Genomic DNA, 12,348 nt, shown 5'->3' with positions numbered 1-12,348 from the left:
TATGCCAGGGTAGTAACAGATTTTCACATAAACTTTGTCATATGAAATACCACTAATGTACCCTGATGTTTCTGACCACTTCATAAATCTTGGAGGGGTGCAAGTGACTCTGTAGGGACAATATGGCCCACACCTGTAAGTTCTAGAATGCTGTCTTTACAGACTGAGCCAAACACATAACATTTGGCTAAACTTTTTAGTCTTTTTTTTTTTTTTTTTTTTTGGCCAGTCCTGGGCCTTGGACTCAGGGCCTGAGCACTGTCCCTGGCTTCTTCCCGCTCAAGGCTAGCACTCTGCCACTTGAGCCACAGCGCCGCTTCTGGCCGTTTTCTGTATATGTGGTGCTGGGGAATCGAACCTAGGGCCTCGTGTATCCGAGGCAGGCACTCTTGCTACTAGGCTATATCCCCAGCCCTGGCTAAACTTTTTAGGGTGCACAGCATGCTCAAATTCTGGACACTTATTTTGTTGTTAGGGTATTCATGTTACTATTGTAAGTCTCAAACATCTGGGTAAAGAACATTAGTCCCTAACTCATTCCTCACCTCCACGATGAGCTAGCTTACTGTGATTTGACAAATCCACCCAATCAGTGGACTCAAAGTGATACAGAAATGGTAGGATTGAAGGAAACATACCATTTGATGTATGGTCATTTTTAGTTGGGAAAGTATCTGCATTTTTAAATATTTAAGATATTATTATATTTTTACCTAAAATTAATGATGTAATATATTTTTCCTGTACTTAAATCCTTAGTGCACTAAAACTTCATTTAATGATGTGTGAATCCTATCAACTGATAAACAGAGTCACAATTTAAGCAGAACCAATTGGTCTTGGTAAACAAGGTAGTGCAACTGGGAGGATTTGAAATGGGCAGGAGGAAAGAATAAACTCTCATTGGACCAGTGTATATACTGTGGGATTCTCCATACCTTTATCATATAACATGTATATTTGATACGACTAAAGGATTCCAAGTTTCTTTTTTTTTTCCATTTCCTGTTGTCTTCTTGCACAAAAAAGGGAGAGAACTGTTTAAGAAGAAAAAAATCCAGCAAGGCTTCAACAAAAATGTTGGACATTGTGGTGCAGACCCTACCTGAAAAAATAACTACAGTCAAAGGGGTTAGGGATATGTAGCTCACCTGGTAAAATGCTTGCCTGAGTTCAAACCAAAATAACCAAAAACCCCCACAATTACTGTGTACATCTGAAAACATACAATGCAAGTGAAAATCACAGAAACAATAGAGTATGTGTACAATGCTGAGACAAAGACAGAAAGAGGAAAGAAGCTGGGCACTGGGAGCTTATGCCTGTAATGCTAGCTACTTAGGTGGCTGAGAGGTTGGGTTTGTACTTCAAAGACAACCCAGGCATGAAATACTTTGAGACTCTGACCTCCAATTTAAACACCAGGAAAGTGGAAGTGGCTGGGGCTCAAAGTGGTAAAGCACTAGCCTTGAGCAAAGAGTTCAGTGACAGTGCCCAGGTACGGAGTTTAAGCCCCATGAATGACAATAGAGAGGCAATACTTAACTGTTGTATTTCAACATTGTCAAATCTATATCTGATTATTTGGATAAAAAATTAGCAATAGAGGGTTTAGATAAATATATTTTCTGGGAGGAAGTCTACTTCATGGGTAATGGTTTTTCATCAAATGAGAAATCTGCCAGCAATAATGGGAGATATCCAACCCTCAAACCATACATAAAGCCAGAGAAACCATTTGGTACATGTGCAAACATGTACACATACTGATAATTTTGCGTGGCCCAAGAATGATGTTATCAATTGCCAGATGGCTCTCGACAGAAGTTTCCCCACTCCTGCCTGTAAGAAAACTTGGTGCTCGTCAATGAACTTTAGACTTTAGAAATGTCATGAACACATTACCACTTTAGATGAGTTTTCAAACATGTGAAGAGTGATAGGCCTCTTCATTGGCTCCTATTGTGCCTCTGACCACATTTTGGGTGCACTACTTGCAAGGTCAAGGGCTCTATGTCTCATTTCTCTGCTGCTGCTCTCCTGCAGCAACAGCTCAGCCCATGCCTGTTATACAACCATTGCCATACACTCCATCCCCAAGTCCACAGCAAGAAAGCTCAATTGCCAACATACTGACACTCTGTTTCCTCCTAGATCCTGCATCAGCACCACCACAGGAAGATGATTTCGTAAGAGCACCTTTCTGTGTCTTAAATAGTAGCAATGAAGCTCTACTTTCACTCAACCTTAGAATGATTGACCATAGACATTATTCGTTGAAAAATGTGATTTCTGTAGTGGGGTGATCTTGAGTAAGAATCACTTCCAAAATTATAGCGATTGCCCAGGACAGTCAAAGTCCCCATTATAAAATGCCTAGTAGAAGCATTTCCCTCAGCATCCACGTTCCTCCTTGAATTCAGGATAATGTATTTGACAATCAAAACATACATGAGAAGTACATGCTTCAAGGGAAGCACTCTTGCCTTTTCTACTGGGAAGCAGCTTTGGCTGCGACCATTGCTTCAAACAATATTCTCTATCTGGTTGTCTAAGCTAGTGAGAGAAAACTGACCAGTGTAAAGTTAAAAGCCTATTCTAATCCTTACAATACTCTTGTTTGTATCATTACAGGCACCGAATGCAAGTGACAGGGGTACGTACTCACCAATTTCTGAGGAAGTATCCCCTGGGCTTCAGTTTAGAAAAGTCTCATTTTGGGTTGTGCTAGGAAGGAGGAGTGGGTCTTAGATGAAAAGCAATGATTTTGCTAGGACAGAACTATTGGCATTCAGGCTCTAGGCAGCAATCCTGGGTGAGAGTGAAAACAAAGCCAGTCTTTATGGAATGTGCCTTTACCTGGTGTTGTCAGAGATGAGTGAACCACTCTGCTGATTTTCTCCCAGATATGAGTACTGGAATAGGAAGATTTCTCTACTGATGGTCAAATTGTGGGTAGGGAACTGTGTTGCACGTTAGTTCCAATAGGAGAGTTTTCAGGAGCAGTGAGGTTCTACTCTCTGCTTGGGAGGATGAGAAAGGACAAAAGAAATCAGAAACAAATAGCAAATGTTGAGGTTTCTGGGTTGTTGTTTTTACATTTTAGTGGTAAAATGGTGTGTGACTGTTGGTTCTGAGTGTGCTTTGCATTTTGACCTAAAGATGATCTTTCCCCAAACTGGTCTTCTCTGCCTCTGCCATTGCCACACCCCAAATTTTATGCTGCAGGTTATAAGCACTCCATGAGGATTATGCACTGCAAGTTTCATGTTTGGCTTGGGGAATTCATCTGTGATGGAATCTGCTGGGCACAACTCTATCATACATATTAGAACCTGGAGACCATGTTTTTTTTTTCCACTTTGGTCTTCCCAGATCAGTCTCATTAACATCACTTTCATTGTTCTCCTCTTTGTGACTCTACCTCATTTAAATCTCTCAGGGGTGGATGACAGGATGCGACATTTCAGCTCATTGTAAAAGCTCCTCTATCTGAAGAGGAAAGAGAAACATGCCTTGACACACACATCCACCCTAGACCCGTCACACAATCACTAACATTAGGAAGAGTTTTGTAGTTTGCAGAAAGTCAAAGCCTACCCAAAAAATTCCTCCTGTAATCATTTCCAGAGAGTTAGGCTTTAGAAGATTTCTACCTTTGTATTGAGGATTTCAATTCTAGACTAGATTATTGCGGTGACAGGACAAAGGATGTTAATAGACACCTACATATATAACCTATGTATATGTCTGGGATACAGAGGCACGGGGAGAGCCATCACCGTCTTCCATAAGAAGAATCACTAACACCCAAAGACCTGACCCTGCTCCCGAGACATCTAAAGGTCCAAACAAGAAATTCTTTAGACGAAATACAAAGTGATCCGAAGGAGAAGGGAGGTAAGTGAAGCCTGGTGACTTTCCGACATTAACCTGGAACGATGGGCCCTAGAGTATGTGTGAGGGACAGAAGCTAGGATGCTGACTGAGCACAGTGGGCCCTGCCCAAGTTGGCTATCATCACCATTCACCGCTCTGCCCCTCCGACAGGTCCGGACCAGCTGGCCTCTCGGCTCCTCCACCTACCAGTCCCAACTACCTCGCTGCTCCTCACCTGCTCCTCACCTGCTCCCACTGGTCCGGTCCGCTTCGCCGCTCCTTATCTGCACCTCACCTCTTCCCACCGGTCCGGTCCGCCTCACTGCACCTCACCTCTTCCTCTTCCGACCGGTCGGGTCCGCCACAATGCACCTCAACACCTCCTCTCCTGTGACCAGTCTGGACTGGCTCACTGCTTCACCCATCCTCCGACCCTGCTCCACACCTGGTCCTCACCTCCTCCAACCGGACCCGTCCAGCTTGCTGCTCCACCCATCCTCCGACTGGTCCGGACCACCTCGCCACTCCTCAACCCCGTCAGGCTCGCTGGTGCGCCCATTCTTCCACTGGACTGGTCCACCTCGTCGCGGACTGGTCGCTTCTCACCTGCTTCTCACATACTCGTCACCTACTCCTCTCCTCCTCCTCTCCTCCTCCCACCAGTCCAGTCAGGCTCAATGCTCTGCTCATCCTCTGACAACAATAGCAGCAGCCCTTTTTGCCTCCTGTCACATAGGAGAGGCTTATAGAGATGTTGCTGCACATTTATTCGCAGCTATTGCCTTTATGGATTTGCCTCAACAAATTGAAACTGATAATGGTCCTGCCTATACTCAGGCCTTTAAAACATTGTGCTCACAGCTACATATTACTCTAAACACAGGTATCCCCTACAATCCTCAAGGACAAGGCATTGTGGAGCGAGCCCATGCTATTTTAAAAAATCCAATTTTAAAAATAAAAAGGGGGGAATTAGCTACCTGGAAGGCTTCACCACATACCATTGTGTCCCTAACTTTTTCTGTCTTAAATTTCTTAAATGTCTCCGAGGATGGCTTCACTGCTGCGCAGCACTGATGGGAGAGAGCTGCCATGCCCATGGCAATGGTGTGATGGAAAGCTCCTTGGACAGGAGTCCGAAATGGTCCTGATTCCCTCTTAGGAGGGGGTCGAGGATCTGCTTGTGTTTTTCCACTGGCTGCGGAGGCACCGGTGGATTCCAGGCCGCCTGGTTTGCCATGCTGAGATCCGACAGTCGTTCCAGAAAATGAACTTGAGGGAGCATGTGCCTCAAACCCGCAGGCAGAGGGTTCCATTCCCAACTTGGGGGCAAATAAAGGCCCTAACCTCCAAGAGTCAGGAGATGGTGAAGGGAGCAGGAAAGAACCTCACACCTGAAACCATGTTTGTGGCTTTGCTAGCCTTGTTAACTTGTGCCCAAGTGTCAGCTGAAGTTCACTGGGCCTACTTGCCTGACCCCCCTCTTGCCTGTCCGGTTTTGTGGGAGGAACCATCTATGAGAGTGTTTACCAATGCCACAGAGCACTTTGGGGGAGAGAGTGCTTAATTTTTAGAGCCATATTCTAAGCCTATAAATTGGACCAGGCTGGCTGCTAGCCCGCCCATTTGCATGTCCATGGACAACATGCATGAATGTGTTAGTGTAGCAGAACGTACACGTATGGTAAGGTATACAGGGATAGACTATGGCCTTGTTTTCTTCAGGGGAGAAATATGCATAATACTTCTAGAGTAGCTTTGACAGGAGATACTGTTCAGCCCACCTGGATTCCACTATGCCCAGAGACTTCTGCAGCTGCCGATGACCTGACACCATGGAGAACCTGTGGGTTCAACATCTTGTCCACTGTTCCAGTGGTGGGAGTCTCCCACTATGCATTGCAGGACTGGTCCTAGAGGAGTGATATGATCAATGGAATCTTGCTGACCACCATCTTGATCAGCCCACCTGGACAAGCTCACCCTGACATCTGGAGACTGGCTGCTGCCTTGAGGCCTACTTGGACTAATACCTCTTACCTTCCTGTGCCTTTGTTCCAGGGACCTATCCTTTCCCCTGAATTTGTGTCATTTACTGTGCAAGCTTATGTTATGCATCCTTACATGTTGGTGGTTGGGTCAAGTGAGGTTGTAAAGGACGGGGATACATTTCATGTCTCTTGCAAAAATAACTGTGTTCTTACTAACTGCATAAGAAATTTTATACATCCTGGAGCATGTACAGTGTTTGTAACTATGCAATACCCTTATCTTATGTTTCCTGCAGAGTTGTTGGAACCATGGTATAGTGACTTTGGGCTTCAGTTTGCTATTGCAGTTCAGAAAGCTCTTAGCCACTCATGCAGTTTTTAGGGAATACTGAATGCCACTGTTATTGCTACTATAATTCTTATTGCTAGTGCCATTGCTTCCAATCCATACATACAGCACAACATGTTAATACTTTGGCTAAGAATATTTCTGGTGCCCTTGGGACGCAGGTGCGAGTAGATAAAAAGATTGTGGAACATCGGAATGCTCTGGAAATAGCCATGCTGTATGTTAATAATCAGGTAAAACTGTTAAAGACCCAGTTAAAAATGAATTACCATGTTAATTATCAATATATTTGTGTTACCCCTCTTAAGTATGATGGAAATGTGACTTGGACCAATATCCAACGTCACATTTTAGGAATTTGGTCCCATGATAATTTGAGCTTTGACATTATGCAGCTTCAGGGACAGATATATGATATTGACCACTCCACCCTAAAGGTGGCAGACCCTGCAGACTTAGCTGCCTCAGTTCTCCATTACCTACAGGGATTTAACCCAGGAAATGCGTTGCAGCACTCCTTTTGGTATTTTTTCGGCATCTTCCTGTTCATTGTTTTGGTCTTTCTTTCTCTGCCATTCCTCCTGAGATGTATGACCCACTCTTTAGTCCAGGTCCAGGCTCATATGCACTTGCTCAATTTAAAAAACAAAGCAGGGGGAGATGTTGCAGACCATGAGGTGCCGGGAGCTGGCTAGGTGTGAGCAAAGGCTCCACCTTCGTTGACCCCAACCCTCAGGGCTGCAGGCACTTGCCCTTTTGTGCAGACCCTGAGGTGCCAGGAGCTGGCTAGATATGAGAAAAGGCTTCACCCCATTGTCTCCAACCCTCAGTGCTGCATATGTTTGCATATGTTGCATATGTTTCCCCTTTGTTTTGGGGAAGTACTTCTTTCAGCTTCTGGGCCTGGGGTCTTATCTGGGGAGGCATGGTAGACAAGGATTGATTGAAATAGAATGAAGAAGGATGTCTGCTGTCTGCATTTTTCCCAACAGAGGGTCCTAGGACAGCATTATGCAAACTTGTGACAAATACAGAAGGTGTATATAACTAAAGCCTTTTGCTGAAAGAAACAGTTGTGCCATTCAGCCTTCTCTCTGTCTCCTTCATCATTAATTCCCTTGCCCCTTGGAATCCTTGGCAGCAACAATAAAGTGAGTGATATCAAAGGGAACTGTCTTGAAGCATTTACTTCTGATCCAAAATGGAGCTTTATCTTATGTTTGTCATAAATCTACCTATTCTTCTCTCAAAGTGGAGCTTGCTTTGATATCTGATGGCAGGATGATAATATGCTACCACCATTCTGTGGACATTTCATATGAACACACTAAACCCATCCTCTCAGCAGATCTTGTGCATAAAAATGAATAAACACATGATCAAGTGCTGAAAACCAGATTGGAAGAGAAAAAGAAACCTCTGGAGCAAGGACCCATGATAGACCAATTTAGCAAAATGTTCTTTACTACTAAGCTTCACTGGTATCCCTAGGAACAATACCACAGACTGTGTTGGAGTGATTCTCTGACCTGTGGTTACCTCAGCCTCAGCAAAGACCTGCTAATGTCCTTGGAACGCCAAGGGCTCGAGGAGGAAAACCTCTAAAGCATTTCTGTGTCTGATGGTGAGCCCGACCATCTGGTCATGAGACATTCCCGATAGAAGAAATCCTGGGAAGATTGCTTTGCAGCTGCTCAAGTAAGGGTATTATTGTTAAGATAGATAGCACCATACAGACAGCAATTATATGATAAAAATGTAGCGATGTTTTGACAAGTCTTTATCCTATTATGTATTTTTCTGTTTGAACTTTACTTTTGAAGTTGTGAACTGATGTTGAAGGACCCTATTTCTAAAACAGTATATAAGTGCTGCCTTTCCTAAAATAAAACGGGCATTGGTTCCTTTGCCTCTGCATCCCCCGTGTCCTGATTTTCGCTGCTTCAGTTCCCGGGTCCAGGCCCCCTCTAGAGGGCCGCAACAAGTGGATCCCAAACAGGGACCCGATATTTGATCCACAGGAGATTGCAGAACGTGTTGCGAGCTCTCAAGTATACGTAAGATATAACGCAGTTATGGGACAAGCTAAGTCTACTCCTTTTACTTATCTTGTTCATCATGTGCTAAAGCATAATGGGGCTACCATCTCGTGTTCACAAATAGAAGAATGAGAATGTATACAGGTGGTAGTGGAATATAATCCTTGGTTCCTGGAGGAAGGTACTTTAGACTTGGAAGCTGGGAATGAGTAAAGAATAATGTGGAAAAGGCGTATCAGTGTGGTGACAAGGTTCCAGTTACGTTTTGGTCTATTTGGGCATTAACGCGTGCGGCATTAAGTATGATTTCTTGGGGCTGGGGATATGGCCTAGTGGCAAGAGTGCCTGCTTCATATACATGAGGCCCTGGGTCCGATTCCCCAGCACCACATATACAGAAAATAGCCAAAAGTGGCACTGTGGCTCAAGTGGCAGAGTGCTAGCCTTGAGCAAAAAGAAGCCAGGGACAGTGCTCAGGCCCTGAGTCCAAGCCCCAGGACTGGCAAAAAAAAAAAAAAAAAGTTTGATTTCTTGTGATGCTACTATAACATCAGCTGCTGAGTTAAAGGCTGATGTGGAGGAAGCAATGGATGCCTATAATCTGCCTGAGGAGGTAAAAACTCTAATTGGGCAGGAGCTAAAAGATAAGGCTACACCTGAGCAATCTCCTGTTAATTCTGTTAAAGAAAAATTAACATCAAAAGCTAAGCCTTCGGCCCCTACACATGCTCCTTCAGAAAATGAAGCTGATTTATGCAGCTCAGCAGCACAGTTGGAGTGCTACCGATGCTCTCATCAGCCTTGGGCAGTCAGAAAGGTGAAAGGAAAAAGGAAAAGATCACTACCGAGGCACCCGCCTGCCTTTGCTTTTCTCTTCTTTGGATTTGATTCTGATGAATCTGTTCCTCTCCCTTGCTATCAAGTGTCTTCTATATTTCGACACCCCCCCTCCCAGTCGGAGGTGTAGCTCAGCCCCCTTGTTATGAAGGTATTGACATGTTCACTTAACTTTGGAAAGCTGTCACCTTATATGGGGCCCACCTTGTGGCCCCATTCCAATGAATGAGGCTTCCCCACCATCTTTTCCTTACAACCAGCCACCAGCAGGGGGGCTGTCACCCCACATTTCTGTCCATCAGCTCAGAATTGGGAAAGGAACAGTAACTTTTCTTTGACCTCTCTAGAGTTTTCACTGCAACTGCATTTCAAACACACACCAGCACTACACATTTTGTGCAATGTTTCTTGTGTCCTTGTCCTTGTTTGTTATTTGTGTTTTGTGTGGACTGCTACATTGGGAAAAGCCTCTGGCGTGTAGCCTCCACAGGCTGATTGCCAGGGGATGGAAATCTCTGCTGAGCCAGCCGGCAGTGAAAAGGAAATCCTGAATGAGGGGGGCAAGGATTAAAGAAAAGGAAAAATACAAGACGAGATAAAAGACAAGAGGCAAAGATGGGGTACAGGAGGTCTGGATCTTGAGATTGTAACTCAAGACTGCAGCCAAGTTTATTCTTAACTCCCAGCTTATATGCAGTTTGGGAACCAGGGAATAGCATAGGGTTGTTAAAATTCAAGAACACAAAGAGGCTTTGAAGTTTGCAACATTTGATTACAGTAAACACAGGATAAGGTTGATTAACATAGGAATGTGCTCCAGAGAACATAGTAAGGCATGGACATAGCAAAGCAATTCCAGATAGTGGCTGTGAACAAATGTCCTTGCATCTAGCATATCCTGGCGACAACAGCACAGCCAGGGGTCAGAATGAATTTTAGCTGCAAGTTTGGCTCCCTACAGAAATCTCCACAGGGGAGGATCCCCCTGAGAATTTTCAGGGCCGCATGGTCTTTCCATCACTCTGGCTGCCAGCTGGTTGACACTGGACATGCCAGCCAAGGCATAAAGCCTCTATTTCTCTATCCTGTATTGTCTTGACTGGTTTTGTCTTTAAGGTTGGTACAAGTTTTAAATATAAATTTTTGTTTCCCATGTTTTGTTGTTCATTGACACATCTATAGGGAAAATATCAGAGTCTACAATGTGCTGTGTCCGCTTCTGCAAGAAAGTGGTTGGGAAAGTGCAGGCTGCTGAGAACCTGGTTCAAACAGCTGGCTAATCTTAGCCTAGGAGTAATTCAAAACTGTGAAATGCTCCTAGCTAAAATTGGGCTAAAGACTAGAGTCATGTACTGGGTGGGCTCAGTTTTACTCCAGGGGACCCTCACCCAGCTATCTTTAGGAGGAAAGTATTTAGTGTACTAAAATGTCTCACTAAAACTAGCAAGCCCTGGTGAATGAGACTGAAAATGCTAAAATCATTTATTAAAAGTTTTGTCTTAAATTTTGGTCATTGTAAGAGTAAGATTGGCAAAAATAACTCTTGCCACTGAAAAATATATGGCTGATATTTATTTTATGTGCTTTAAGTTATTTTGCATAAATATGTGTATGTGTGCATGTATGTATGTGTGTGTGTGTGCACATGTATGTGGGTATGAATAAATATGTTCAAGATTAAAACTGTACAGTGTAAGGTTAGTTTAACTTTAAACTTCAAAAGGTCATCAAGTTTTGGCATTACCAAAGGTTTTAAAGGATTATTACTGTAATAGGGAGGCCAGATCTTGCCCAGTGCCATCATTAGCTGTGGAGGGACTTCAGGTTGACTCCAGCTCATGTAAGAGCAGAAGCCAACTCCATCTCTACTAAGCCCTCCCCCACCCTATCCAGGGAAGCTCCCCTTTACTATGTTAAGTTATGTAGATTGACTACCTGAGGCCTGGGAGCTTCAAGGGAACCTGTGTCCTCCTCTTTATTATGATAAGTTATGTAGATTGACCACCTGAGGCCTGGGAGCTTCAAGGGAACCTGCTATGAGTAGGCATAGAATGATAGGTTAGTTCAAATAGATATTATGAGACAGACTGTAACTCTATTGGCCACCTGTGTGCGGCCTAGCATGCTCTGTAAGTGTTGTATCTTCATTGGTCACCTGCGTGTGACAAGTTTGTCTGTGATGTTTGCCTTATAACCAGGCTGGAAAGGCCACAGGGACACATGGTCCCAGCTCCCGAGTCTGGGCTGCACACGTGAGGACTGTCCCAGCTCCCGAGTCTGGGCTGCGACCAAGGCCGGTCAGTTCACTTTTTGTTCACTTTTTACTCCCCCAATAAAACTGTCTTTTTGTCACCTTGTAGCTGGAGACTGTGTGGTGGACTCTTGGGGGAAACCAGGAATCCCCTCCCTTTGGGGGGACCCCGTTTCATTGTAGCGAACCCCCACTCTACTTTAATTACTTTGTTTTAAAGAGGAACTATAGTTAAATTTTTTTTCTTTAATTTATGGTTAAAAAAAACCAACAAATTTAGGACAGGCCAGCGAACCTATCCTCAGGAGTGAGGGGTGAACTGACAAAGATGCAGCTTAACCAGTCCACACATGGTGGAACAAGTACTGGGGGGAATCCATGCATGGTGGAAAAAAGTGAACTGGCACAAAGGCATCAAGCCCTAAGGAGTAGCCCAATGGGGCTGGGAATATGGCCTAGTGGTAAAGTGCTCACCTCATATACATGAAGCCCTGGGTTCGATTCCTCAGCACCACATATATAGAAAAAGCCAGAGTGGCGCTGTGGCTCAAGTGGAAAAGCCAAGCCTAGCCTGGAGCAAAAAGAAGCCAGGGACAGTACTCAGGCCATGAGTTCAAGCCCCATGACTGACCAAAAAAAAGAGGAGTAGCTGGGTATATGCCCATTCTGTAGGACATGCCAATGCAGGCCTATCTTTGTCTTTTCCTTGCAAGTGGACATGGAAAACCTGATGGTAAAAGTAAATGAGTTGATTGGTATTTCTAAAACTGCCCCTTGGGAAGTACTAAAAATTAAAAATGTTTTAAAAGGAAAGTTAAAAAGTTTATGTATGATGTAACTTGATTTCTATGCTATTTTGCAATTTGGATATATTTTTAAAAAGCAAGATGCTAAGTCTGGATTCTTATGTTTGTAATTCTGTGCTTATAATTCTTGCATTAAGGAAAAATTGTCATTTGAGTTCAAAGGTTTTCTAGACAGTAACTCAGACTAAAGAAAAAA

The sequence above is a fragment of the Perognathus longimembris genome, chromosome 3, assembly GCF_023159225.1.
Source record: "Perognathus longimembris pacificus isolate PPM17 chromosome 3, ASM2315922v1, whole genome shotgun sequence".
In the NCBI taxonomy this organism is placed as follows: Eukaryota; Metazoa; Chordata; class Mammalia; order Rodentia; family Heteromyidae; genus Perognathus; species Perognathus longimembris.
Note: the sequence above shows the minus strand (reverse complement) of the source record.